The sequence below is a fragment of the Crocuta crocuta genome, unplaced genomic scaffold (assembly GCF_008692635.1).
Source record: "Crocuta crocuta isolate KB4526 unplaced genomic scaffold, BGI_CrCroc_1.0 scaffold138, whole genome shotgun sequence".
NCBI lineage: Eukaryota > Metazoa > Chordata > Mammalia > Carnivora > Hyaenidae > Crocuta > Crocuta crocuta.
This window is the reverse complement of record NW_027532585.1, coordinates 9,038,693-9,066,266: the sequence shown is the minus strand read 5'-3', so window position 1 is coordinate 9,066,266 and position 27,574 is coordinate 9,038,693. Positions and strand designations below refer to the sequence as shown.

Genomic DNA, 27,574 nt, shown 5'->3' with positions numbered 1-27,574 from the left:
CGGGGGGGCGGGGGGGGCGCCGGGGCTCCGCTTTCGGATCTCAGCTGAACGCGTGCACACGAGGGGGCCGGCGGGGCCAATAACCGAGTGCGAGCGCCTAATCGCACGGGTACCCTGCCTAGGCGCAGAGTCACGTGTGCGCGTGCGCGCTGCTGCACTTGCGCCTGAGGCCCCGCTGTGGCCAGTGTGCCCATCTGGACGTCGGTGCCTCCGCCGCGCTGTGTTGGGAGTGTTCGCTCGAGTTGTTTGGTTCACGTGGGTATGTGCGGTCTGTCTGATGGGATTTGTAAGACTCCGCAGAAGTTGTTAGGGTTGGGGGAGCTGGGGACAGGGAACGGCCCTGTTGTGTGATTTCTGTAACAGTGGCCCAGTGCCTTTTCCTTAGGATGGAAGAAAATGACTTGAAAGAGAAATAAGTAAGGTTTGAAAGAGCCTGCGTCCAAACTCGCCTACCTCTGATCCCTCAAACACATTAATATGGTGTCGCAAAGAAGTTCTTTCACAATACTTGTCATGCCATTGACAAGGCCAATGGTTATCAAGAACGTTAGCCATTTGGAAGGCAAAAGATAAACATTTACGGGCACCTTAACAAACATTAAGTTTGAACCTGCAGGTGGGAATACAGAGATGATTAAGACATAGCAGAGTCCCCGGTCTCACACCTCTGCTGCCAGGCCTCATCTCCTCTACACACGTTAACCCTGACTTCCATCGGAGCATGTCTCCCATGTCCCAGCCACCACCACCCTCCCACCCCCCTCATCGCAAACCATCCAGAGCTTTCCACATCCAAATGCGGAGCCTGGCACATAAGGCCTCCAATAGGTAGACCTCTACTTTTCCCACTGTCACCAGGAGGAGCTCCAACTTCAACCTTTCTGGGTGTCCCTAGTCGAAACATGGGCTTCCATAGTCTTAATGGTGCTCACAGCATTCTTCTAAATTCTATCATTCTTTCCTGAACTACGTCTCTAAGCCTTCCCTCATCTCTCCAGCCCTCAGTAATCACACCCTTCTGTGAAATCTCACAGGTTTGCCCTGGTGCCACATTCTGGGTCTTTATCAATTTGTGGTATTCTTCCACAAGAGTATGAACCCATCATCAACGTCAGTGACTTTTCTTAGTCTCTTAGGTAATGAAACAGCACTCTTTTATGAAAAACACTCAATACTCTTGAAGCTGAAGAACAAGAAGAAAAACAAGAAATCCTTTTCTTGAACTGTCTACTTCTATTTCTAAATCCATCCTAAAATGCAGGAGTGTCCTTCCTTTGAAACAATCCAAAACTATAGGAGTGGCTATGCATATAAAAAAATTTTTTAATTAAAAAAAAAGGACTGAGCTGCTTGAAGTCCAAGTCCCTGTCTTTATTCAAACCCACACACACCTTAACCCCAAGCACACACCTAAGTCTTCAAGAGCTATGTTGACTAGAATACGATGAATTCGAATCCCGAAACATCGTAGTATTTTGTGTATAGATTACTGGTCCCTGACCAAAAAGGAAAAAAAAGAGAGAGAAAAAACAGAGGAAAGTCTCAGGGTTTGAAGTCACTGCTGAAGAGAAAGTAACGAGAAATGAGCTAGAGAGAGAGCATCACAGGAATGAAAATGTAAGCCAGAGGGAAAAATCAGATTCTCTTACACAGAGGTTATTTGCAGGCACTCTTCTGTAACATCCATTGCACAAGGATGAACTGTACTTGCAGGAGCTGTGGATTGCAATGCAAGGTGTTTCAGGTTACGTAACGAGAATTGTTTTGGAAACAGCTGACACCCTCAGCAATCTGTTTTATCAACAGAACAATAATAATTATAGTAATCCAGTCTAACCAGCTAAAATGGAGCAACATTGACTGAATTTACTCTCCAATAAAAACAACTAAAGAAATAAAATAGGCAGCAGTGCAGAGCAGTGGTCCATAAGAGAGACCAGACGAATAAAGCTGAGCATCTGATTGCCTCCACTTACTGCCCAAGGTAGGCGCCAGACAGCAGTGCAGACAGCGGGATCCAGGAAGAGCTATAGAACTGGGAGACCAGGAAAAGCCAAAGAGCTGGAGCTGAGAGTAAAGACCAGGAGAGAAGAGAACTACACAGTGTAAGGAGGAGCTTTGACGACAGGTCTTGCTCCAGTCTTCAGCTGATTAGTGTGTGAGTGGGAAGAAACTACCTACGACCAGGGAAAGAGCCACCTAGACAGAGAGAACAATCACCAAAGCTTGCAGGGGGCAGAGAATTGGGTCTGTTCCCACAAGTCAGAGTGGAAAGATACATAGTGATCATACAAGATCAAGAACAGGACCTGATCCTGGCACCCAGATCAGAAACCTCAGAGTTGGTAACTCAGTAGGTCTTGCCTTGGGAGTGGAGTAAAAATAACCTTAGGGTAAATGCTGCTCTGGTTCTACCTAACAAATCTTATGCCAGCCCCAAAATGATCAAACCATTTCCAGCAACAAAGCGTCCCAAAACAAAGCATAACAGTACTTAAAGGAACTCAGAAACATCCAGCACCCAACAGGGTAAAATTATAATCAGAGATTTGACTCCTCTCCTTAACAATATGTTTATAATCAATACTCTTTCATTAATCACCCAACCTCCTCGTCATAGCTTTCCTAGCATTAGTCAAACATAAGGTACTAGGATATATACAACTTCTCAAAGGACCAAACATTGTAGGGCCATATGGTCTACTCCAACCTATTGCAGACACCGTAAAACTCTTCACCCAAAGAACCCCTCCAACCCGTCACATCCTCTATATCCATCAGAGCACCTATCCTAGCTTTCTCATTAGCAGTAAGAGGCATCCGATTGACAATGATCAGGCATACAAAAAGGTAGGAAAAATGCCCCACATACTGAGAAAAATCAATTAATAGAGTCACAGAAATGACAGAGATTATAGAATCAGTAAACTAGGACGTTTAAAAACAATTAGAATGGTATTCTAGGTGGCCAAGGAAGTAGAGGCATGGAAAATCTTTTTAAAAGACCCAAAGCAAATACCTAGAAAATACAAGAATGTTGACTGAGATTTTTAACACACACCCCTACACTTCTATCAGATTAAACATTACTGGGGGAAAAGGTTAAAGAATCTGCAAACATTGCAATAAAAACTATCCAAAATGAAATAGAGGGGGAATAAAAAGACTGAAAATATAAGTAGAGTATCCACGAGCTTAACATAACGTGCAGCAATATGTGCCGTGTCCAGTATGTGTCCAATATGTGCTGGAATCTGTGAAGCAAATATGAGAGTGAGGAGGGGTCAGCGTGGACAGAAAAAAAAAAAAATTAAGTCTCTGGAAACTTCCCAATTTTGGTAAAAACTATAAACTCACAAATCCAAGAAACTCAACAAACTCTAAGTAGAAATATATAGAAAACTATGCCAAGGAACATCACCATTAAATGGCTTAAAACCAGTGCTAAAGGGAAAATCTTATAAGAGGAGGGGAAAAAAATGCACCTCTATGCAAGGGACACAGATAAGATGACTGCAGGTGTTTGTACAGAAATTTGCAAATAAGTCAGGGAAGCAGCATCTTTAAAGCACTCAAAGAAAACACTGTCAATCTAGAATTCTTTTCCCCAAATAGATGTGTTTCAAAACTAAGACAAAGGCATGCTCTGACATACATAGTCTAATCGTCCATCACAGCCAAGATGGTCATGTGACCCAGTTCTGGGCAATGAGACCTAAGAAAAAGTCAAACTTGAGGATTTCCAGAGAAGCTTTTCTTTCTCAGTGAAAGGGAACAGGCAGCTGGCACTGCATCTTTTTCGCTTTTTTTCTCCATTTGCTCCATAACTTAGTGTCCAAACCCAACACCACCAATCACATACCTCTGCATTTTGTTAAATCTATCTGTTTAAACCGCTATCATCTTGTTTTCTGTTATTCTCAGGCAAATGCATGCTTGACTCATATTTCATTTTGAGCACAATTCTAGCCACTATAACGACTCAGATATATGGGGCAGGGGGGAAGAAAGAGTTAAGAAATAGTCCCTGCCAATTTAAGACACAAAACAGATGAACATAAGGCAAGGGAGGCAAAAATAATATAAAAACAGAGAGGGAGACAAACCATAGGAGACTCTTAAATACAGAGAACAAACTGAAGGGTGCTGGCTCGGGGAGGGGGGGGATGGGCTAAATGGGGGAGGGGCATTAAGGAGGAAACTTGGGATGAGCACTGGGTGATATATGTAAGTGATGAATCACTAAATTCTATTCCTGAAAACATTATTACACTTTATGTTAACTAACTTGGATTAAAATTAAAAAATAATAAAAATTGGGGCACGTGGATGGCTCAGTCGAGTAAGCGTCAGACCTCGGCTCAGGTCATGATCTCATGGTTCATGAGTTCGAGCCCTCTGTCAGGCTCTGTGCTGACAGCTAGCTCAGAGTCTGGAGCCTGTTTCGGATTCTGTGTCTCCCTTTCTCTCTGACCCTCCCATGCTCATGCTATCTGTCTGTCTGTCTGTCTCTCTCAGAAATAAATAAAAACATTAACAAATTTTTTTTAAATAATAAAAATCAACAGGACACTTGGGTGGCTCAGCGGTTAAGGGTCTGACTTTGGCTCAGGTCATGATCTCATGGTTGGTGAGTTGGAGCCCCACGTTGGGCTCTGTGCTGACAGCTCANATATAAAAACAGAGAGGGAGACAAACCATAGGAGACTCTTAAATACAGAGAACAAACTGAAGGGTGCTGGCTCGGGGAGGGGGGGGATGGGCTAAATGGGGGAGGGGCATTAAGGAGGAAACTTGGGATGAGCACTGGGTGATATATGTAAGTGATGAATCACTAAATTCTATTCCTGAAAACATTATTACACTTTATGNAACCAGTGGAGGCTTGTAGCAATGGAAGTGACCTTAGAGCCAGGCATTTAGAAAGTATCTTAGACCAGAAGAGAATAAAACCCCTCTGACTCAAGTTTACCACATTCCTGGAAGAATAAGGAGTCAATTCGACTAAAAACTGCTTTAGTAGTAAATTAAGCTACAAATTTCAAAGAACCCAAGCAGGAAGCATTCAGGCTTCTGNCAAGAGGGAAGGCCAGCAGGAACTAGGTAGGATTCCAGACTTTGTTTCAGCCATTAGCTGTGCCTCAGGGCAGGGCACCAGCTCTAGAGGGGATCTGGGGCACTGGATCAGGTAACCAGTAGAGCAGGGTAATTAAGAAAGAGCTTTCACATCATTTATTTCCTCTCTTTTACAATTTGTTAGTTCATTCTTCAGAAATGAGAGGTATTTTTCCCCTTCTCCCAGGAATGTAGCCAGGCTCTTTGGTTTAAGACCCGAGATTCCCCAAGCCCTTAAGGGAGGCTGAGTAATTGCAATTAGCAGCCTTTTTGTAACTGAAAGCCAAAAAAAGCTAGTAGCTACTGATTGGTTTGGCCACCAAGAAGACAAAACCTGAATGGGCCTTTTGTTTTCTCTGTGGAAGGAAGCTGGATTGTGTGAGGAGAGGTTGTCTGAGAAGGGGGTGGGGACCAGCATGGCCCAAGTGCTGAGGAGGGGTTTGGTGTTGAAGGTGGTGGTTCTGGATTCTGTTTGAGATTGCTTCCTGGGGGCCTTGGAGGCGGCCAGTCTGCAGAAGGAGAGTGACCACGGGAAGATGGAGACGGCTGGATATAGAATCTTGGGAGCCTCCATGAAGATCGCAGCGGCCAAGTGTTGTGAAGGGAACAGAGCTTCTCACACCACGTGGGGCCTGGGGAGGGAGCAGTGGTGAAGGAGACTGGCTTTCAAGATTTCTGCATAAGTGCCTGAGTAAGGGAGAGGATGGGAATCCCAAAGATCATCACTATTAGACTTCAACTAACCCTTGATATGAGATTATTTCAACTACTTTTCTTTCATAACATACTGACCAAGAGCACATTTTATGCCAATCTTTCTTTGTCCCTAAGGATACATGATGAACATATGAGGATGTCACACATACGTCCTACCCTTGTGGGATTAAGAGTCTAATGGTCTATGGCATGTTGGGACGGAGACAAGCTGTGGAAAGTACGATGAAGATCCAAACAGCCTCTGTCACAGAGGTCAACAGGGGTGACTGGCATTAGAGAAGGTGGTCAAGGAGGACCTCTCTAAGGAGGGAGCAGCTACCCCGAGGCTGTGGTGTGCAAAGGACCTTATCTGAAAGGAGCCCAGGAAAGATCCTTCCATGACAGGGGAACTCTGTACGCCAAAGCCTTGCAGAGGACAGACAAGAGTTGCAGACACAAGTGAGCCGTGTGGGCTGGAGTGGGGCAAGGGGTAATGGGGCAGAGGGAGGTGTTGGCAAGCCAACCCGCCTTTATCTCAAAATAGAGCTGTGCTTTTTTAGTATAAAAAAAATAATAAGAAGTTTCGAAAATTGAAAATAACACTGGGACATGTATCAAAAATGTCATGGAGGAATTCACATGTCCTCTATTCTGTGAAGATTAGAGAAGAAGAATCCAGACAGGTCCACAGACCTGGCCAGCCTGGAAGATGAAGGGGCATAGACTCACAAGCTATGGTGCAGGCAGGGACCTCCCTGGGGCAGACTGGCCACAGAGTATGTCCTTAAGAGGAAAGTGAGCACATTTTGTAAGCTACTATTGATTGAGCACTTTTTATGTGCTGAGCACTGTTCTAAATACTTCATGGGCATTATCTCAAACAATCCTCTAAATCAGCCGTGAGACAATCTGGAAAATAGCTCAGGCTAGACCACCGGAAGTGAGACTTTCATACAGAATCCTTCTTAGAAAGGTCTTGGAAGAGCCGAAAGAACAAAAGGGGACTGTGAGGTGGCCTGGAGATTAGCAAGAGCTAATTGTTGGTCCCTAGGGCTGGAACAACAAAGGAAGATAGTCACAGAACCAGGAGCCAGAGCAACACCTGAGACCGAGGAGAGAGGGGGCTGCCTAGGAGGAGCCAAAACCACAGAGCAGCTGCTGCTGGAGGAGCCACCTGAAACATGGAGGGACACCGCCCCCCCTCCTTCTGCCCTCCCACCACTTACAAGGCCCTCCTGTTGCCTGAAGCAAACTGCAGAGAAGCTCAAGGAATGCATTTGCAGGGTCCACTCCTCTCCCAGACATAAAGTAGAGCGGGGAAGGATGGAGAATGGATCTGAGAACAAACAGGAAAACCAGGGGTCCATCCTCCCGCAGCCCCATGAGCCAGGAATGATTATTACCTCCATTGTTCGATGGGGAAACTGACGTACAGCAAGAGTTTAGGTGAATCTAATACCGGGTAGAACCCCAATTTGAATTCAGATCTATCTTATCCTAAAGCACAAACACAGGGGTGCCTGAGCGGCTCAGTAGGTTGAGTGTCCGACTCTGCCTCAGGTCATGATCTCGAGGTTTCTGAGTTTGAGCCCGGTGTCGGGCTCTGTGCTGACGGCACAGAGCCTAGAGCCTGATTTGGATTACGTGTCTCCCTCCTCTCTGCCCCTCCCATGCTCATGCTCTGTCTCTATTTCTCAATAATAGATAAAAACTTTTAAAAATTTAAAATTAAAAAAAAAAATAAAGTACAAACACACAACATACATTTTCAGTCAGCTTAGGTAAGAGCCTGCTAGCTAAGAGTGGTCAGGTCCCAAGTCTGAAAACCATATGTTAATTGTTAAACCTCACTCTATAAAACACTCAGATGAGGTTAGTTTAAGAACATCAGTAGGCCAACCCTGAACCTTCCAGCAGAATGAGAACTCTGCAAGGACTTTGGCACCACACAACCTATGTTCCAATCTTGGTTCTGCCATTTACCAGCTGTGTGACCCTGGGCATGTTATTTAACCTCTCTGAGCCTCAGTTCTCTCATTTTTGAAGTGGATTTACTCATGTCCACTTCATTATTGGGTTATTTTAGATAAAATGGATAATTAGCATAGCTCCTGTTGCATGGTTACGAGTTACTGACTAGTCGCTATTGCTATGATTGGTAACAGTCTCCTCTTGCAGAGATTCAGGAGACAAGAGAGGGATCCTATTTGTTTGAGCTTGCCCGGCAAAGAATTTGTTCTAAAATCTTCGGAACTCATATGAATTCTTAAGGTTACTTTGCTCTGGAAAGGGTATCTCTGTATCAGTAAGGATGGGCTAAGTTATGATATAGTAACAAACATCTCAGCTTCTTAAGATAACAATGTTTATTTCCTGCCTATGATACATGTAAACTACAGGTTGTTATAAGGAGCTCTGCTCATAAAGGTCACTGAGGGAAGCTTCTTCTTGACACATACTTCCTTATTTGGTGAGGCCGGGAATAGAGCGTGCAAACCAGGAATTGGCTCTTAATCCATACATCACTCTGTTCCCATTTCATTAGGTAAAGCATCATATAAAGCAAGTGGGTAAAGAAATGTAATCCTATCATGTGTCTAAAGCAAGATAACCAAACATTTATGAACAACCCTAACAACTATCAGAACAACCTCAGAGAACCTTCTGGTTGGGCTGGATGAAGCAAAGTTCCCAATGTGGAATGAAGAGCTTTAGGAGCTGCTAACAGGCCAGAGTAACCGCCCGCCCCCCAATATGATATCATAAAAGCTTGTCTTTGCTGTGCTGGTGTTGCATTTCTGAAGACAGCATGTCGGTTAGGAAAATCTTTTGTTGCAAAATATTTCTTAAGGTCGTTTTATGAAAATCACTCTTGGTTTTTGGAAGATATTGTCCAAGGTGATTTGTGGGGCTGTGATACTAGCTGCGAACAAAGCACCTTGTCATCTGGAAGAGGGATCCTAACGTGGATGAGATCGTGAGTGCCCAGACTTACCCAGAGCCCATCTACTGTGGTACAACCTGATGTCAGATTATTGGATACTGATGGCTTGTTGAGCAAGTTCAAGCTCTAGGGGAAGGAGCAAGACCTTTCCTCGGCTTTCACAATCTCACGCCTCCTGTATTTCTTTCCCTCTACCTAGATGTCTTTCCTTGGCAACTTTTTGCTAGCTCAAAGGCCTCCTTCATGCTCTTTGTTTACTCTCTCCTCAGCAAACCAGGAGCCTAAGAGTCATTTTTAACCTCTTCCTGCATCCAATCCAACAGTAACTTCCAGCAACGTTGCCTTCTAAATAGCTTTAAACCCATCATCCATTTATCTCCTTTCTACCTGCACTGTCCTAATGCAGACCACCACCAACTTCCCTGGGAGGCACAAAACTTACTACCTGACTCTTCACGTCAGCTTCCCACCCCTCACCCTCCAAATGTCCCATACAGCCTCCAGAGCGGACATTTGAAAATGCAACACTGAACATTTCAGTGCTGCAACACCCCCATTTCTCTGCCTGATCCCCACCGCAGGTGATTAAAATCCTTTAAATTGTTTCCTGCAGTGTTTTGGACAAAGGCCTTGGACTTTTAGGACAGAGACTTTCAGGAAAAAAATCTTCAACATGGCCTCTAATACCTGGTATTAAGTAACCTTACTACCCTTATCTTGCTAACCTTACCACCTCATCTCCTCCCAAATGTCCCTTCTCTCTCTGACTTTGGCTACACTGGCTTGCTTTCGGTTCCTTAAGAAAAATGGCTCTGCCCTTCTCTTCCTCTGCAGGCAGTGGTCACCACCACAATCCCCTTTTTCTTCTACAATTCATGCTTCCTAACACAGTTGAGATCTCACCTCCCCATGACAACTTTCATTGATCCTCAGACTAGGTCAGAACCCCTTGTCATAGGCTTGTCCCCCATGGAACCTATCACAATTATAATTAAAGACTCCATTATAGAATTAGCCATTTAATGTCTGCCTGTCCCTCTTAAAGTCTTGACTTCTCCTATTCCCATCTTGATTTCCTAGCACCTAACAGAGGTTTGCACAAAACAGATGCTCAAGGTGTCTGTTGCATGTACAAGATGAGATTGATTAACTACTTAATAAAGAAGAGCGTGAATGGCTATTACAGCTGTCAACAGTCCTGGACAAGCATAATGTTAAAAGTAAAAGTATTCCAGGAGGGACGTATGAACCATAGACCTTTAGGGGCTCAGAATTCTATGGATCTTGGAGAAGCATATATCCAAGCTTGGTAGAGAGGTAGGAAGCAGATTACTCATTCTTCTTTCACCCCCAATCTTTGGGTCAGAGGAAAGGAACACTATGAGTACCAGGGAGAATAGGGGCCCAGCTCTCAGGGGTGACCAGCAGCACAGTGGGTGGTGGTCGCCAAGGAGGAGTAGGTCACAATTGAGAACAAGGCAAGGAGAGGCTGGGAGGCAAACACACACACATGCCCAGTACACTCAAAGGAAAGAAGTTGAAAATATCTGAAAGCTAGACATGGCTGGAGGTAGGCTTATTTTTATTTGTCCTCCTCAGAATCAGTTTTTGTTGAAAAGGAAAAAAAATTCATGAAGAAGGCAAGGAGAGGCAGAACTACTTTGAATTTAAAGTATTCTTTTTCTAAGAGAAGAAAGTAAGTTAGAACTTCACTTATTAAGTCTACTCAGGAAGAAGATCAAAGTTCAAGTAAGTCTTGATTTAGAATACTTTTAAAGAAATTTAGTTGTTTTTTTTTTACTTTTGAAGACAGAGAAGCTCCAAGATTTTCCTTTAGAAATGTATTCTTTTGAGTGCTCTAAACATACTTCTTTTAACTATCCTTAGCTTTTAAGTTACAGATTTCCCAAAAGAAAAGCTTTTCAAAGAGTATTACCAACCCAGTTTCCAATTATCTAAATTACGTGGTATAAAGCAAAACCCGAATAAGTATAATAATACAATTGACTATGATTATTACTAAATATTTTCTGACAGTCCCCATATTATTCCATAAAATATTTGAAATGGATTACAAGGATGGTCTCCAACATGAAAGGAAGATCTTGTATAATAGGCTTTCCATAATCCAGAGTCACAGGGTACAATCCCATCTTCTAGCTCCACTTGGTTATACCACTGACTGAGCAGGTCACTGAGCCCAACCCTTCACCCAGAGTGACTTGCACCTCACCCATTGCACCCTCTTGCACATCCAGTTCTGCTTAGGAGATGGCAAAACATGGTTCTCCTTTGTCAAATTATTTTATAGTTACTTTTTCCAAAGGCTGTCAGTTCTGGTCCAGAATTCCTACTTTACCTCTACAAATCACTGGCACATGTATGTAAATTTAGCATGCATCCATAAATTGTAGAATTCCTAGCAACCACTATAGGTTATAGACGGGATTAAACAAAACTTAATGCCCACAATGTTGGTTTTCTCTAAGTTAGTTATAAATGATGCTTTTAGAGGATAGTCTATAAGCTTCTAGGTCACTTGTTCATTAACTATTGAATATATATATAATCTAGGTAAAGGGTGAATTATATGTAAAGCCCCATCAATTGATCATATCCTGGAATGAATGAAATTTTAACCTCCCAGAGATAAGGTTTAGTTAACTTTAAGCTCTATAGGGTCGTGGCATGCCTTATGTACATGGCATGAATTTTTTTTGTGATGATAATAGTTACAATAATATTATCTACTGGGTCAGTAACCCCATTTTGTACACCACAGGATGCTTAGACAAATTCTAATTAAAAGAGTAGTCAGCTGGCTCTCCTCTGTACATGACCTACAATCTGTTCTTATTCACAAAACCAGAGGTGGTACATATGGGAATCCTATTATTAATTGGGCATGGGCTTGAAGATTACAACATAGCTACCATTCAGCTATATCTGAAATGGTAATTATTCTGAACCATTAATTACAGCTTGACAAACTACATTATCCAGCCCTGTGAAGGGTCTTGGAATGTGGAATGCAAACTCAATCTATGGTTTTAATCTCTCTGTGCCTCATTTTTCTCATCTGTAAAACAAGACTAATAACAGTATCTACTTTATGTGGTGGTTGTGAGGATTAAGGGTTAAAACATGTTAGGCATGGGGACAGTACCTGGCACATAGCAGGCAATACATAATGTTTGCTATCACCCTAAGAGTTTCTGGGAAAATGTCTAATCCCCTAAGGCTATATTTGATCCAGGCATCAATCCCACTTGCCTTCACAGGCCATAATTGATTAATATGGTATTTCAGAATGGCAGGCTTCCCCAGCTCCAACCCGACAACTTCCCATTTCCAGGAACAAATGTGCACAGAGCTTTCCTTCAATGACTATACTACGGATTGTGTCACTAAAGTCTTGAAAGTCATGGTTCCTAATAATTTTTTGGAGTCCAGGAACACTGAGAATCAAATGAAACTCTAGATTCTCTCCCAAGGGAAAAAAAATGGTACATGTAGAGGTTTGCATTTGATTTCAGGAGGTTCATAGCCCCCACTCTGAGGTCATTCAGGGACCCCCAAATTAAGAATCCACGTCAGGGTTTGAAAGCATGGCTTGGAAGACAGCCACATTTGGGATCTTGTTCTTTTAACAATGCCTAAAGCAAGAGGAGACAGAAACACATATTTGCACATTGTAAAGGAAGTATTAATTACTATCAGCCAGCTAAGTACCGTCCAACAAGGGGTTTTGGCAATGATGAGGATGATGAAGCAGGGAGAGAATGAAGAGCGGGAGGAGTCATCCGAAGTAGACAAAAGTGGGTAAACTAAAGGTAGACTTTTAAGTAGCTAGGTATGCAGCAGGGCTTTGAAACCAGGGACTGCTGCCTGGCTGTTATATTAGCAACTCTAGAGGCAGTTTGGGTAACTGATTATATCGACAGCTTTCTTTAAAACCTCCAAAAGGCAAAATATTATCACTGGGGCTCTTCACGCCTGTTCAGTAATTCAGACACAAAAGAAATGCTAATTATGGGATCTGAGCTGTGAAGTCTGAGTGAGCCTAGGGACAAAGTGATTATCTGGTGGTCTTATGTTGCTGGAAATTTATTAGTTTTAAGATTACATTAACTGGGTTTCACCTTAAGTGCTCCGCCTGGAGAAGCATTAAAGGCTCCCGATAAGAAAGATTTCAAAGAGGTAATGGCATCGGCCAGAAGATCTTTTGGGTGAGTCAGGGGTACTGTAAGGAGAAAAGCCCAAATGAGGTGGCCGGGATCAGCTGGGGTGGTGGGATGGACTCGCCGCAACCAAAAGCTTCCACTCTGCCGAGGGTCCCCTAGGTCCCTTCTTGTCTCCGGTTTCCAACAGCAACAAATGCCAGAGACCAAAAAGGAAGGATAATATATTTATGACAAAGGTCAGAGAATGAGGCCAAGGACTTCATTTCTGCTCCATTATGGTCTCAGGTTGCACCCCTGCCTCTAAAATCTTTCAAGACCTGCAAGTGTCAACATGCTGTTCCCCCTGCCAACCTCTGCCATCCCCCTTTCCGTCACCAGGCTAGTCCCCAAGGCCACTTGTCTTCCCGGACCATCCCAAGCTCATCCCTGGCTCAGGGACTCCTTATCCACTGTGCCCACTGCCAGGAACATTTCTCCTCTGGATATGCACATGGCTGACTCATTCTTACATTTAGGGTTTAGCTTGGTCAGCAGTTTTCTATTCCTTGCCTCGTCATTTTCTTCTATGTCATCCTATTTTATTTTATTTATAGCACTCATCACTATCTGATAATAATCTGTAGTTCATTGACTTTATGCTGCCTCTCTTCTCCATTAAAACGTGAGCTCAATGAGTTGGAGAACTGTGTATGTCAAGCACTGCTGTGGCCCCCACCGCAGGCGTGGCACAGAGAAACCACTAGATATACATTTGTTGGCTAAAGGAATGAATGCTCACGAATAGCTACTATTTATTGGGCATTTGCTCTGTGCCAGGCACGGGGCTGTAGTTGTTACAAATACTATCTCACTGAATTCTCACACCAACTCTCCAAGGCAGTAGGTATTTATCTATTATCCCCATAGTATAGCTTATGTTTCAGAGAAGTCATGTAGCTTTTCCAGTGTCAAAGCTAGCTTGTTACAAACTAACGAGTAACCAAGACCTCATTTGAACCGAGGCTTGTTTGGCCCTAACACTCATACTCTTAAATCAGGAATCAGCACACTTTTTCTATAAAGGGCTAGCTAATAAATATTTAAGGCTTTGGGCATAGGGTCTCTGTCACAACTACTCAATTCTGTAGCAGTATGAGAGCAGACATAGATAATAAATACATAAACGAATGGGGGTGCCTGGGTGGCTTAGTCGGTTAAGCGTCCGACTTTCGCTTAGGTCATGATCTCGCGGTTCGTGGGTTCGGGCCCCGCGTCGGGCTCTGTGCTGACTGCCGGCTCGGAGCCTGGAGCCTGTTTCGGAGTCTGTCACTCCCTCTCTCTCTGACCCTCCCCTGCTCACGTTGTCTCTCTCTCTCCTAGAAATAAATAAAACATTAAAAATTAAAAAAAAAATACATAAACGAATGGATGTGGCTGTGTGCCAATAAAACTTTATTTATAAAACAAGTGGTGGGCAGGATTCATCCCAAGAGCCTTAATCTGCAGATCAGAAAGGGGTTAAACAAAAGAGGGGGAGGGGAGTAAAAGAAAAGCATTAAAATGTGTGCTCTGTGTATGGTGAGCCTTTTCGTCGGATAAGAAGCACTCCCACTTTCAGTTAAGTTTAATTTCGTTTAAAAAAGGTGAAAGATGAGATAGAGATCTGGTAGGAATCAGGACTCTACTGATTCAACTTCTCGGCTGAATTATGACCATCCTTTAAGACTACAGTAGAGCTTACAGCAAATGAGTTATTCCGTTTATACCATGGTTCCATTCACAGTGCAATGGCACATGATTTTGCATCATCTGAATCATCATGATGCCAGGACCCGAACAGAACCACGTAACCTTCCATTGCAAGAGGCCCCAAATTGTCAATATTGAAGGACCAAGTGTAGCAAGCCACTCTGTTACAATTCTTCCCCTTTGAACAATGAGCCTAAAGCCTTCAGTCTTTCCTTCTCAAGCAAGCCTATGAGTTATTGGCAAGAAGTAAAAGATGAGATATGAATTACAGGTCAAAGCCAGCCCAGAGAAATCTCTCGCAGCCTCATTGGGAAGGGGAGCACAATTTGTGTTCAGTTATCTATCTAGTCATTCATAGTGGCTTTTGAGACCAAGTATCAGCATTAAGGCAACAGATGAACTCACCAGCCCCTTGGGTATGGGCTGGGAGATAAGGGCTGAACGTTGAGAAGGTGGGAGATGGAGAGACAAAGGCAGTAATTGCTATAGAGCTTGGTGGTGTGTAACGACAGGCTGGTATAGCTGGAGCCTTGGGGAGCTAGGCCCGCCTCTCAAACTTTGCTTTTCTCTAGGGCAGCCTTACAACGTCAGAAACCCATTAGACAATATTCATTTCTCTCTTACTCTGAAGAAGTCCCTCAGGCGACAGCACATGGTGCTTAAACCAATTGGTGCATTTTCCTCAATTTGTATGCAATTTTCTAAACTTGGCCTTTAAATGTTTGAGCAGGTGACAAAAATTCAGACTTCACTCGGGATCCGATCCTGAACCTTCTCCTAGGCCCATCCATGCACCTCTCTGTGAAACCCAATTTTAGGAAGAATGCTGCTAAGTCAGTTTAACCAGAGTCCCAACCTTTGATATCTGACCAGGCTCCTCACCCTCCACCATTCCCCAGGTGTTGTCTGACCACCCCACCCTGCCTTCAAGGAAGAATCATGTCAGGTCGGTTAAGCCAGAGTCCCCCTTAACCTCGTTGTCTCCTTTTAGTACTTTTCCACCCAATGACCCCTACCCTGTTTCTTGCCCATGCTGTATTTGGAGTTGAGTCTAGTCTGTCTTCCCCATCCCCATCATGGTGGTCCCTATACCTCTTGTGAGAGTCCTGAATAGTCTGCCATATCATGTTTACAAGTGTTATTGAATAATTTTTTCTTTAATACAGGAAAGCGACCCCAGCGCAGTAGAACCAGCATTTAGACGGGAATCTAGAGATGCAAGATCTGCCCCAGCTCTGCCATTAACTTGGGTACACTTCTCCTTGCTTCCCCTTCTGAACCCGTTTTCTCATCAGTAATGGAACAAGTCAATCTCATAAATACCTTTTCATTCACCCAAATCCGTCTTTTTGCTGTGCAATACCTGTCATATTTATTATTGCTTATAGTTACTATTTAAGATGACACATATTGTTAATGAAACTGGGTTTCTATTGAGCACTTGATATCTACCAAGATTCAGGGTATCTGGGTGGCTCAGATGATTAAGCATCCAACTCTTGATGTCAGCTCAGGTCATGACTGCATGGTCATGAGTTTGAGCCCCACATCAGGCTCTGTGCTGAGCGTGGAGCCTGCTTAAGATTCTCTCTCTCTGCCCCTTCCCTACACTTGCTCGTGCACTGTCTCTCTCAAAAAAAAATTTTTTTTTACCAGGATTGTACCATGTGCCTTCCATGTATTCTATTATTTAATACAACCTCTGAATGAAGAGGGACCTGTATGGCTGCAGACTTCTCAGCTATGACAGCCAAGTTCAGAGTAGTAACATAAATTTCCCAAGGTCAAACAGACAGTGACAGAGCTGGGATTTGAGCCTGAACCTATTTTTTCCAAGAGCTACACTGTCTTCATGTTCTCCATACTCCCTGGGCAGGGTCTGATCTGAGAAGAAAATACAGATTCAAACCCCCTTGCCCTGTACTGCTTATTACTGCACCATGATACCTCTCACCATGTCAGGCTACAAAATACAACATGTGTTCCCTCGAGGAGGTGGTACAGGAGCACCCATGGAAGTCCAATGCATGATCTTTGCCCTTGATACACTTAGAACCAATGATAAAACCCATGGCCCAATCAATGACCCAGGAGAAGCAGTGTTGATGACTCACAGAGGAGGGGCTCCCGCTTCCTCAGTTCTTTATTGTCACTGTGCAAAGGCAAACATGAAACAGTGGCCTCTGCTAATCTCTGGTTATTCTCTGGAGAATCTTTTTCTTCACTACGGAGAGGCAACTCCTTCAAAAATGGACCAAGTTAATAATCTGGTGACAGAAGACATGGAGGGTGGTGGGTGGGGGGTCTCCTTGAAACATACAGTTGGAGATTTTTTTAAAATGTTTATTTATTTTTGAGAGAAAGAGAGCAAGCAGGGGAGGGGCAGAGAGACAATGAGACAGAGGATCCAAAGCAGGCACTGACAGCAGAGAGCCAGATATGGGTCTCGAACCCACGAACTCTGAGATCATGACCTGAGCTGAAGTCGGACCCACCCAGGTGCCCAAACAGTTGGAGATTTTTAAAAGGACATATCAAGGGCACCTTGGTGGCTCAGTTGGTCAAGTGGCCAAGTCTGGCTCAGGTCATGATCTCGGTGTTCTTGAGTTCGAACCCTGCGTCGGGCTCTGTGCTGACAGCTCAGAGCCTGGAGCGTGCTTCGGATTCTATGTCTCACTCTCTCTCTCTGCTCCTGCCCTGCTCATTCTCTGTCTCTGTCTCAAAAATACATAAACATTAAAAAACCAAATGTTTAAAGGACATATCTGTACTGGCCTGACTGGGGAGTGGATTGGGGTCACATGGTAGGAGAAGGGTAGATTCCTAGAAACAGCAGAGCAAAACTGATAAAGTTAATGGTTTGTGTAGATCTGATTCTCCCAGGGGTGAGGAAGAAGAAAAGAGAATGAGTTTAATTATTGAATGTCTACTATCATTTAAGGTCTTTCCTATACACTAGCCATCAGGTCCTGACAACAGTGTATAAGGTTGATGTTTTAAAGATGAGGCTAATAAGAATCTAAATAGACATTCTCTCTTTTTTTTCATTCTACCTCAGTGCCTGTGTAGACACCATCCTAGCTCTAATTCAGAGTTTCATGAAGTAGATGATGGCACCTCCTCAGGGGAATATCTGTAAAAAAATATTTAGGCTACAAAACCTAATATAATGCCTAGCGTATAGTAGGTGGTCAATAAAACCGGGTGGATTAATAACTCAGAGTGATTTCTCAAACTGAGTTAAGTATAATCTGATCCAATAGTTCTCAACTGGGGGTGACTTGGCCCCAAAAAGACATTTGGAGATGTCCAGAGATACTTTCACTTGTTGCAAAAGAGGTGAAGAGTACTACCGACGTCTAGTGGGTAGAAGCCAGGAAGCTCCTAGGCATCCTACAAGGCCCAGGACAGCCAGCCCCACAACAAAAAAGTATCTGACCCATAATGTCACTAGTGCCAAGGTTGAGAAATTCTGATCTAATCCAAGATGGTTCACGAAGGAGGAAACCATGACCCAGAGAGACAGATGACTTGCCCAGGGCCATACAACCGACTGATGGCAAAGATGGGATGAGAAATGTCCTGAAGCCTTCTACATTGTTCTCTTCAGATCTCAGGCTGCTGACCAGCCAAAGGGCTGCCTGCTACAAGATGGATGAGTTAAGTGGAAAAGATTGTGTTAGCCAAATCACCCAGGCAAACCAAATACAATTATGCAAGGTCAAGTGGGTCATGCCTATTGCTCCTCAATCTGGATGAGACCCTGACTAAGCAGCCAGTGGAGGTTCCAGAAAACTAGGTACCAAGGCTTGGAACACCAAGTGCCCACTAGAGGTCTTTGCTGCCCACCATATACCCATTTTTCCTTTTAAGGAAACCAGAACAGAATTGTCAAGTAAAAGAATTTTCTTCTAATAATTCAATAGGCAAGCTAAAGTCACGTTAGGCCAAGGTAGAAACTGCCAGAAATGGATTCTCTCCAAAATATATTAGTCATTTGTATTATTGATATCACCAACAACAATTTCTTGGCATCTTAGGTGCCAAGAGATGTGTTAGGTCCCAGCGGAGAGATGTGCAGAAGAGTGTGTTCAACAATAATGTGCACAAGGCACATCCTTGACCTAAAGAAGCGCTCAGTCCAAACATGAGTCTCCTTTGCAATTGCCATCACAAAGCAAAACCAACATTGCAGAATGGTAAAGCAAATCTCTCCTTGCAGCTAAATTATCTAATGGGGCGCCTGGGTGGGTCAGTCGATTAAGCATCCAACTTTGGCTTAGATCACGATCTCGCGGTTCTTGAGTTCAAGCCCTGCGTTGGGTTCTGTGCTGACAGCTCAGAACCTGGAGCCTGCTTCAGATTCTGTGTCTCCCTCTCTATCTCTGCCCCTTCCCTGCTTTCTCTCTCTCTCTCAAAACTAAATAAATGTTAAAAAAAAATTTTAAATAAATTATCTAAGTCAAGCATGAATTACTTATGTTAAACACTATTAACATAGAAATGTTCAACACAGCCCAAGAACTTGAACTTTACCACTTATATTATTGGGATTTGGCTTGCCTGATGGACATTTTCCTCTACCCATCAAGCTTCATGGGAACTTCCCAAACCATATCTAAATGGTGGGATAACCTAATGTGGTATGGGACTTCATTTAACTAGACTAGATCCCTTGACTTCTAAAAAAAAAACTGCTCCAAACCAGGACTGGCATGTTTTCTAGCAGTTTCTAAGCTGCATCTCAGTGGAAGCTGGAGATCTGGGTTAACATAACTCTGAAGATCACTTTTTATCTTGAAATTGCAATGAAAAATTAAGCATCCTGATAACACTGAGTACAAGTCGCTTTTATTTCCATTGCAACTGCTTTCTGAGACAGATAATTCCCCTTTAGATTTTCATGAGTTTGGCCCAGAAATTGGATACTCAAGGCATTAAATATACAGCAGCCTGGGATACCAAGAAAACAGGAGTGTCCATTTAAGGGTTTGGCCGCTACAGCCAGCTAAGTGTCTTGGGGAAGTGAGCTGAATTTGAATACATGAGCTCCGCCAGTCTGCTACAGACTGGGAAATCAGACACTAAGAAAGACACCCCAGGGGCTCCCGCTTGGGTTTGAACATAGGTGTTCACCTCGGTGACAAGAAGTTTATTAGGCAGTGCTTCCCAGACTGAGCTGTCACAGTGCAGTAAACAATGGATGCTCTTTTTTTCTGCCCAGTGGTAATATTAAAATTAAACTCAACATGAGTTGACCATCTACAAACACCATCATCTCATAAGTGAAAGGTTTCAACATCTCGACAGACAGACAGGAGGGATAGACTCTCCAAACGAAGGGAAGTTCTTCAGACTGAACACACACAGCTGTACTGAAGACTGGCTATTCTGTCCTTAGTTCTTAACTCACCCTGGATTGGAAAAGCATCCTAGACCAGCACTCATCTGCAGTCTGGAATATGGGTACCGTGAGGAGCCACTGGAGTTGCTGGGAGAAGAATTAGGCTTGCGACCCAGATTGAACACAGAAGATATTCCAGGACAAGGAGACGGAGGGGGAGGGGGAGGAGTGGAGGGATCGAAGTTGCCTGGAGAACAAGCCACTCTGCTCTTTGGTGGCACTCTCCACGTGGTAATGCTACCCTAAATTGCTTGTTTGATTACTCATCTCTTCCACTGGGCTTTGAGTTCTTTGAGAGCAGTGGTTGTGCCTTGTTGCGCTGTCATGGAGCTAGTTAGTCGTGGGGCAGGCCTGGTGGTGTAGCAAGGGGGGATTCTAAGGAGCAATGGCAAAGCACCAGGAACACACAGTGCTGCTTCACGAATGCACAGTCTGACAATTAGAGGGCACATGTCTATTATCTAATCATGCATGCTGTTGTGGCTGGGGCAGTGGATGGGAGCCCCACCTCCAGCCTACCCACAGGCTCACCCTGAGCATCATCTCACAAGATAATTAAAGTGAGCCCCAAGGGGAGTGTGATGGAGGTTAGTGTGCAGCAGATACTCTCCTGCGCCGGGAGGTACAGGGGACTACCGAGTAAAGGCTCAGCTCCTCTCCCGTGTCGTTTCCTGAGCTGTCTGGGCTGAAGCAGGGCTGGGGTGTGGAACTGCCAGCCTCCAGCCTGCCTGATGCTGAATCCCCCCGCTACGCCCACTGCCAAGTCAGAGGAGAGCTCTCAGCCCCAGAGTTTTCTGTTTTCCCAGGCCCCTGTTCCTCACAGTCACTTTCAATTCGGAATTGACAAAAAGAAAACATCAACCACACTGTTACTAAGCAGTCCCCCTCCCTCCCCCTGTGATATGATCTACAAAAGCTGCTCTGCCCTACAGAGAAAGTCCAGCTCACGGAAAAAGGGTGTTGCTTTCTTTTAAAACTCATTTTGGGTAGTTTTTAGATTTTTTGGTTTTTTGTTTTGGTTTGGTTTTTAGCCAACTTGACTTCTGGCAGGATGTTGAAGCCCAATGCACAGAGCCAGACTCAGCTAAACTTCCCATCAGACCCACAGGGCAGGTTAGAGAGAGGTCAAATGCAAAGATCAGTAAGTAAACACACAGAGGCAAGGAGAGAGGAGGGGGAGGGAGAGGGTTCCTGTCCCCTTGCTGCTTGAGAGATCAGGAGTGATGGAGTATTTTTATTAGCACTGGCTCAGCAGGACAATTTGGAGCCGAAATATACATCTAAAATGCTCTCATTGCTGCAGAACCAGGCTTTGCTGTGGCAAGATTAGCAAGGCTCCAGTTTCTGGGAAGTGAATGGTGAGGGTATGTTTCCCATTGCAAATATACTGTCACTTTCCTTTTGTGAACTGTTGGGGAGGATTTGCCTCTGGGTACAATCTGATATTCAAAATCTCTTTGGAAGTGCTCTTGGGGCGCCTAGGTGGCTCAGTTGGTTATGTGCCAGACTGTTGATTTCAGCTCAGGTCATGATCTCACAGTTTGTAAGTTCTAGCCTCGCATGGGGCTCTCTCTCTACCCCTCCGCCCTCCTCAAAATAAATAAACTTAAAAAAAGGAAATGCTTTTGGTGGAATGTATTATCTATTACACAGCATTTCTGTTCCTTTCTCAACATCCATTTAATCTTCTTTGACTCCCCAAAGGTTTTCAAATCTTGAGTTCATGTGAAGACAGTTATGTCCCTTGAAGTAGCAAATCTACAGCCTGCCTTCCCACCATTACTGCTCCCTTAGGCATCACTGGCTAAAACAGTGATGTCCCTGGGAGGTCCTACTAACCATTATGGACAGTAAGCAGTAAGTGGGGATGGGTTAACAGACAGTTGAAGGCAAGAGCGAGGCTCCAGGTAAGGGAGAGGAGATGGAAAGAGAGTGGATATGCTCCTGGAGGTCGAGGGGACAGGGTCCCCCATGGGGAAGCTGGGAGAGAATTGAAGACCATTCTTTCAGGAGGCTGAAACTTATCATTTCCTTTCATCACACTTGGCACGCTTAGCCTTCCCATCACCTCCCAGAGCTTCTGGCTTTGTCTGGAAAAATTGCTAACCAGCTCTTCACAAGAGCGGTCACTAAATCCCTGGCCAGAGAGCTCACAAAAGACACTGTGTGCAGTGCAAAAGGAACATGGTGCTCCTGGGGGGGAGGCTGAGTGGGTGGGGAAGGGGGCAGCCTTGGGAGCACTCATGGGCAGCCAAAGACGATGGTGGGCCCATCCCCAAATCCTCAGCACTCCGCTCCCCTTCCAGCCTGCCTGCACTTGGAATTTCACCACCAGAGATGATTGCCTCAGGTGGGTTAATCATCCAGGCTGGATGTATAGGACCCTGGGGGACAAGGACACAGAGAACCTATTTTCTGTCCCTGGGAAGGGGCTTAGGGATTTCTATCTGGTCGGAGTGACCATAGAGGAGTGAAGATACGGAGATCCAGCTGGGGAGTAGAGGGAGGTGCTAGAGAAAAGGGCTTCTGGGAGACAGAATTAACCACGTCTTCCCCCTGGCCTCCTTGAGTTTGGACTCAGACTCTCTCCATCCATGGAGCTAGCTGGGTAGAGGAGTACTGGACAGGTGGGGGGGGGGGTCTCCTTTAATCTGACTCTGTCTTACCACGGATCAAAGGAATTATAAATACCAGAGATGGACAACTCAGCCTTCAGAACCATTCAGTCCACCCCCCTCACTTTATACTCACAGCCTCTGAATCCTTGAGAGTTGCAGGTGATTGGCCAGGGTCACACATGCTGAACATCTACTGCATTCTGGTCAAGATGGCATGTTGGGCGCTCATATGCTACCGGTTCATCAGGGTGGTCTTGCTTGACAAGCTTTCCACCCCTACCTAAATCAAGTCCTTTGTTCTTTTTCTCATCACAAATGGGAATGACCTTTTATTTGCATTGTGTTTTTAATGCCTGTTGCCCCCTATTGAACTGTGACTTCCACAAGGGCGGGGATCTTTCTCTGCCTGGTTCTCCACCACACCCCAGTGCCTCTCTTATGGAGGCACACTCCCACATTTAGTGAATGGAGAATCTGTTCTCAAAATCACCACACCAGAGACATAGGACACCCATTTTGCAGATAAGGAAACTGGGGCTTAGACAACATAAGTAACAAGTGGAAAAAGCAAAATTCAGCAGTGGATCTGAATGACAACCCCCCCCCCCCAACACACACACACTGTACTAGTCTTCTAACAAAGGTTTTCAGATTTTGGACTTTCCCTTAAGCTGGGGGCCTTGGTTTAGGCTTTTGGCTATGATGTTCTAGGACCAGATGCTCCCAAACCAGCCCCTGGTCTTGTCATGCCCAGTGCTAGACTGTGGTCCAGGCAGGAAAGATGATGTTGAGGATCACACAGCAGTGAGGAGACCTCCACTCAGCAACTGGAAAGGCAGATGGTGAAATGGGAATATCTGTTTGAGTGGAATTTCACAGGGACCAGGAGGCAGCGAGCCCAGAGCTGAGTGTTTATGACAGCCCCTGGTGTGTGGGTATGAGGCTAGATGTACCTGAAACGGAGTCTCGGCTCCTGCACTTACCAGCTTGGGAAAGTTAGTTCTCTTAGCCTTCACTTGCTCCTCTAAGACACAGGATGATGCTAACCCCCTCCCTCCCAAGGAGGATAAGTGAGCAATGGCAGGGAAAGCCCTGAGCACAATGCCCGATCTACTGCAAGCATCCAGCCAACGTTAGTCTCCTTGAGTGCTTCCTTCAAGGCTGGACCCAATTCCTGATTTGGAGCCCCTCCCAGTCATGAGGTTGGAGCCTATAAGTGATTACACCTGGCTACAAAGGAAGGCGAGAGGTTGACGGGGAAAGCAGATCCTGGCAGAGAGGATATAGCCAGAAACTAAAGTGAATTCATATCAGGGTCTGTGCCCACTTCCTACCATATCCTCAAAGCCTTGCGCACAACCTGTACTGTGGTTCATGTGCAGCTGGCTCAGCTGAGTGGAAGGGTCCAATGGAACAGATGGAGAGTGGCCTAGTGTTCTATTTGTTACCCTGGTATCATTCATTTTTCACGGATTCATTCAGCACAAGACTGGCATTGTGGCACAGGAGCGAAAGCATGGGCTCTGAGGTCCACCATTTACTAGATTAACTCCTTNGGGGGGGGGTGGAGAGGGAGGGAGAGAGAGAGGATGGAGCATGGAGCCCAATGTGGGGCTCAATCCCACGACCCTGGGATCATGAACTGAGCCGAAATCAGGAGTTGGACACTCAACCAACTGAGGCACCCAGATGCCCCAACTTGTTTGTTTATCCAGCTCCCTTGTCTGTTAAATGGGCTGACATCTCCCAGGCTTATTGGGAGGACTGAGTTAGTAAGTGTGAAAGCTCTCAGAACGGGACGGGCAGCTAGAAGGTGTTCTGTCAGTGTCACCTATTACCACCAGTAAGAGTTTCTTGGGCGCCAGACCCTGCTGGGCTGGAATCAAGGCCCCTGGCGTCACAGAGCTGCCGGTACATGAGAGGCAATGAGGGAACAAGCAATCATAAGAAAATCTGATTAGAGGTTCAGTGAGGTGCGGTCCAGGGGGCCCTAACCTAGTACCAGAAGAAGCTTTACTCAGAGACCTGACTAATCTGTTGACTTGGCCAGAGCAGGGGGGCAGGGGAGGGTGGAGAGTGCTATGAGCAGAAAAGGTGACATGCAAAAAGGCCGCCATGGGGGGTGCAAAGAGCAAGTGTCCGTGTGGAGAACAGAGATGGAGAACAGTGAGAGAGGACATGCAAACGCAGACCATCCGGATTATGGTAAAGGGAGAAGTGTTCCCAAAAGGGCAGGAAAGAACCAGGTCCGGGAGGGACAATTCCCTGCTCTGGGTTTGTCCTCCCTCTTGCCACTTCCCTTAAAATTATGAGGGGGTGGGGGAGTGGGATTTAGTTTGACGAGCTCCTTAGACCACGACCCTGAATAGTCTCAGGAAATCCAGTGGGGTCTCTGTTAAAAAAATTCCCTGGGAAGGGCGCCTGTGTGGCTCAGTCGGTTAAGCATCCGAGTTCGGCTCAGGTCATGATCTCACAGCTCGTGGGTTCGAGCCTTGCATTGGGCTCTGTGCTGACAGCTAGCTCAGAGCCTGGAGCCTGCTTCAGATTCTGTACCTCCCTCTCTCTCTGACCCTCCCCTGCTCACGCTGTCTCTATCTCTCTCTCAAAAATAAATAAAACATTTTTAAAAATTTAAAAATATTCCCTGGGGGCCACAACGCACTAGGCAGGAAGAAGGGTCCTCCAATCCTGCGGAGAGGCTTTGCGGAGGCAAAGCCCGGACAATGTCCTGCCGGAGCTAACACAGCTCAAGCAACCCAAGTACAAACAGTTCACAAGGAAGACAACCTAGAGGGAAACGTGTGGAAATGAAGACAACCGCCATGGCCAGAGAGAGGAAATGCAATAATAGAAAATGTATAGCGAAAAACCGGTTTTAATGCTGATTTACTGTAAAAGCATTGTTTTCCACTTAATGCCAAAGTAAAATGATGTGTTCCTTGTCTTGCATCATATCCTGCCCTCCTCGGCCACCTCCAGCCAAACGTAACAATTAGAGGGGACGTTTCCATCCTCATCCCAGCTGGTTAAATCCCTGCTGGCACCATGTGGAGCCCAGAGCCCCGCTTGCATTCTTAGCGAGGAAGCCCTTTGACTTGACCTCTCCGCCCAAGTGCGGAAAACATCGCCGAGCTGGGGCCATGAGGGGCGTGAGAACAGACAGTGTACATCACACACAGATCTCGGACAAAGTGGGAAACAAATTCTCATACAGGACATGCTTGGCCCCACTCTTTTCTCTGTGGTCAAGATCTCAAGGATTGGCATCACCAAGCAAACCTTCGGGGGACTATGTCCCCTTCGCAAATCACATCGGATAACGTTTCGAGCTAAAGCCACCAGATTTCTCATAATGCCCCAAACCCTGCTGGGGCTTTGGGGTTCTGAGTCAGGGGGAAGGATGACAGATATATCAAGGGAGTGGATAGACCTCAGGAAAGGTTTCACTGGAGCAAAAGCACACAGATGCTAATGATACCTCACCATCATGCTCACACCTCTCTCCAGCTGCAAATAACTCACACCCAGGCCTTGCCTTTTGTAGGACTTCAAGACTTCTTTTTTCTTGCACATCCTTTTTTCCACTTCCTCTGCCTCTCCTGCTTTCCTCTTTGCACCCCAGACCTCCACCTTCCCCCCTTTTCGAATGCCATGACATTCTAGAAAATTAGATACCCCCCACCCCGCAAATTACCTTTAATACCTGTATCCTTGACTCTGTGGTGTTTAAGGAATGATTTTCAACCAGTTGATTAGCGAAGCTGATGGAGACTCTGCAGAACACGCCTGTGTGTGGAAGTGGGCAAAGCTCCTCTGGGTGTCTGTTTGGATAGCTGGAGACTGAAGGACTTTGGGTGCTCTGTAGTAACCTCAGGAAAAAAGTCCCCAGGCAGCAATAAACTCTCCCAGCATGGTTTTGAAACACCACAGGAGGATGAAGCCTCTTTAATCAAATAATAACCAGTCAGAGATAAGGCCTCCTAGTCCGAGCTCAGCCAGCCAATCAGCTGCCTCCTTCCGACTGCAAGGACAAACAGACCCAGGCTTCTGGAGTGAGTTTCAGGGCTTGTTATAATTTAATGATTCTGTGGGTGGTGTCTTCTTCGTTTTGCCGGATGAGGATTTTCTGACCAGGGAGTGAAGCTCCGAGCTCAGCGGATGGGCCTGACGCGGGGCCTGAAAGTCCTGAGCAATCACGTGGGATCCCCAGTTACCAGACTGGATGCTTCCATGTTGTCAAGAGAGTGCTCACGGCTGCTAAGGGACAAAGATGAGTGGGGCTGAGCAGGGCTGGGTCATGGGGAGTAAGCATATTGGGCACCAGATGAGCAACTTATTGACTGTGACCCTGAAGAAGTCGTGGAGATGCTAGTCACATGCTCTCACATGCTGGAGATGCTTTACACCCTTTTCCTTGGGTCCTTAATCGGCAGGGAGTTTGAGTTTCTCTATATTCTTCATCCTTCCCTGCCACCCTCCCCTTTCATACTGTCAGTGCTCTGTTGGGCCTCAGAGGCATCATGAAGAAGGTGGGTGCTGGGAGCTAAGCAAGACAGAGTGGATAAAGGCCCTACAGCTTTCCAGCCCTGTGACTTACAACATGTGACTCACCTCCTCCTGGGCTAAATTGCTTCAAGGATTCAATGGGAGAACTCTGCAAGGTCCCAGTAGGTTCTTATTTGCCCCTAAGAAATATAAAAAGACACTTTTTGGTATGGTATCTGGTATGGTATTGACATAGTAGAGCTCCATATGTAAAGGAAATTCAGGGGAGCCCCTTTGTTATGCAAATAACACTTAGCCTTCAACAGAAAGAAACCCGTTCTCATTAGCAGATGTTTACTTTGCATCTACTGTATCAGAGATGAATTAATGGGGGGGGGGG

The 27,574-nt window shown here is 45.3% G+C and overlaps 1 protein-coding gene and 1 long non-coding RNA gene across 3 annotated transcripts in view; one reads left to right on the top strand and one right to left on the bottom strand.

The window, feature by feature from the left end:
• Nucleotides 1-26,521, bottom strand: part of GPAM (glycerol-3-phosphate acyltransferase, mitochondrial) — a 65,675-nt gene extending 39,154 nt beyond the window's left edge. The window contains exon 1 of one of the 2 annotated variants that reach the window (XM_077779462.1): nt 26,384-26,521. The gene's annotated coding sequence lies outside the window, so the exon portion shown is untranslated. The remainder of the gene's footprint in view (nt 1-26,383) is intronic. The other variant, XM_077779460.1, reaches the window with a different exon arrangement.
• LOC144244306 (uncharacterized) lies at nt 10,247-16,007 on the top strand. Its single transcript, XR_013338911.1, has 2 exons — nt 10,247-10,504; nt 15,834-16,007. It is a non-coding gene; the product is annotated as an uncharacterized LOC144244306 (long non-coding RNA).
• Nucleotides 26,522-27,574: the final 1,053 nt, after the last annotated feature.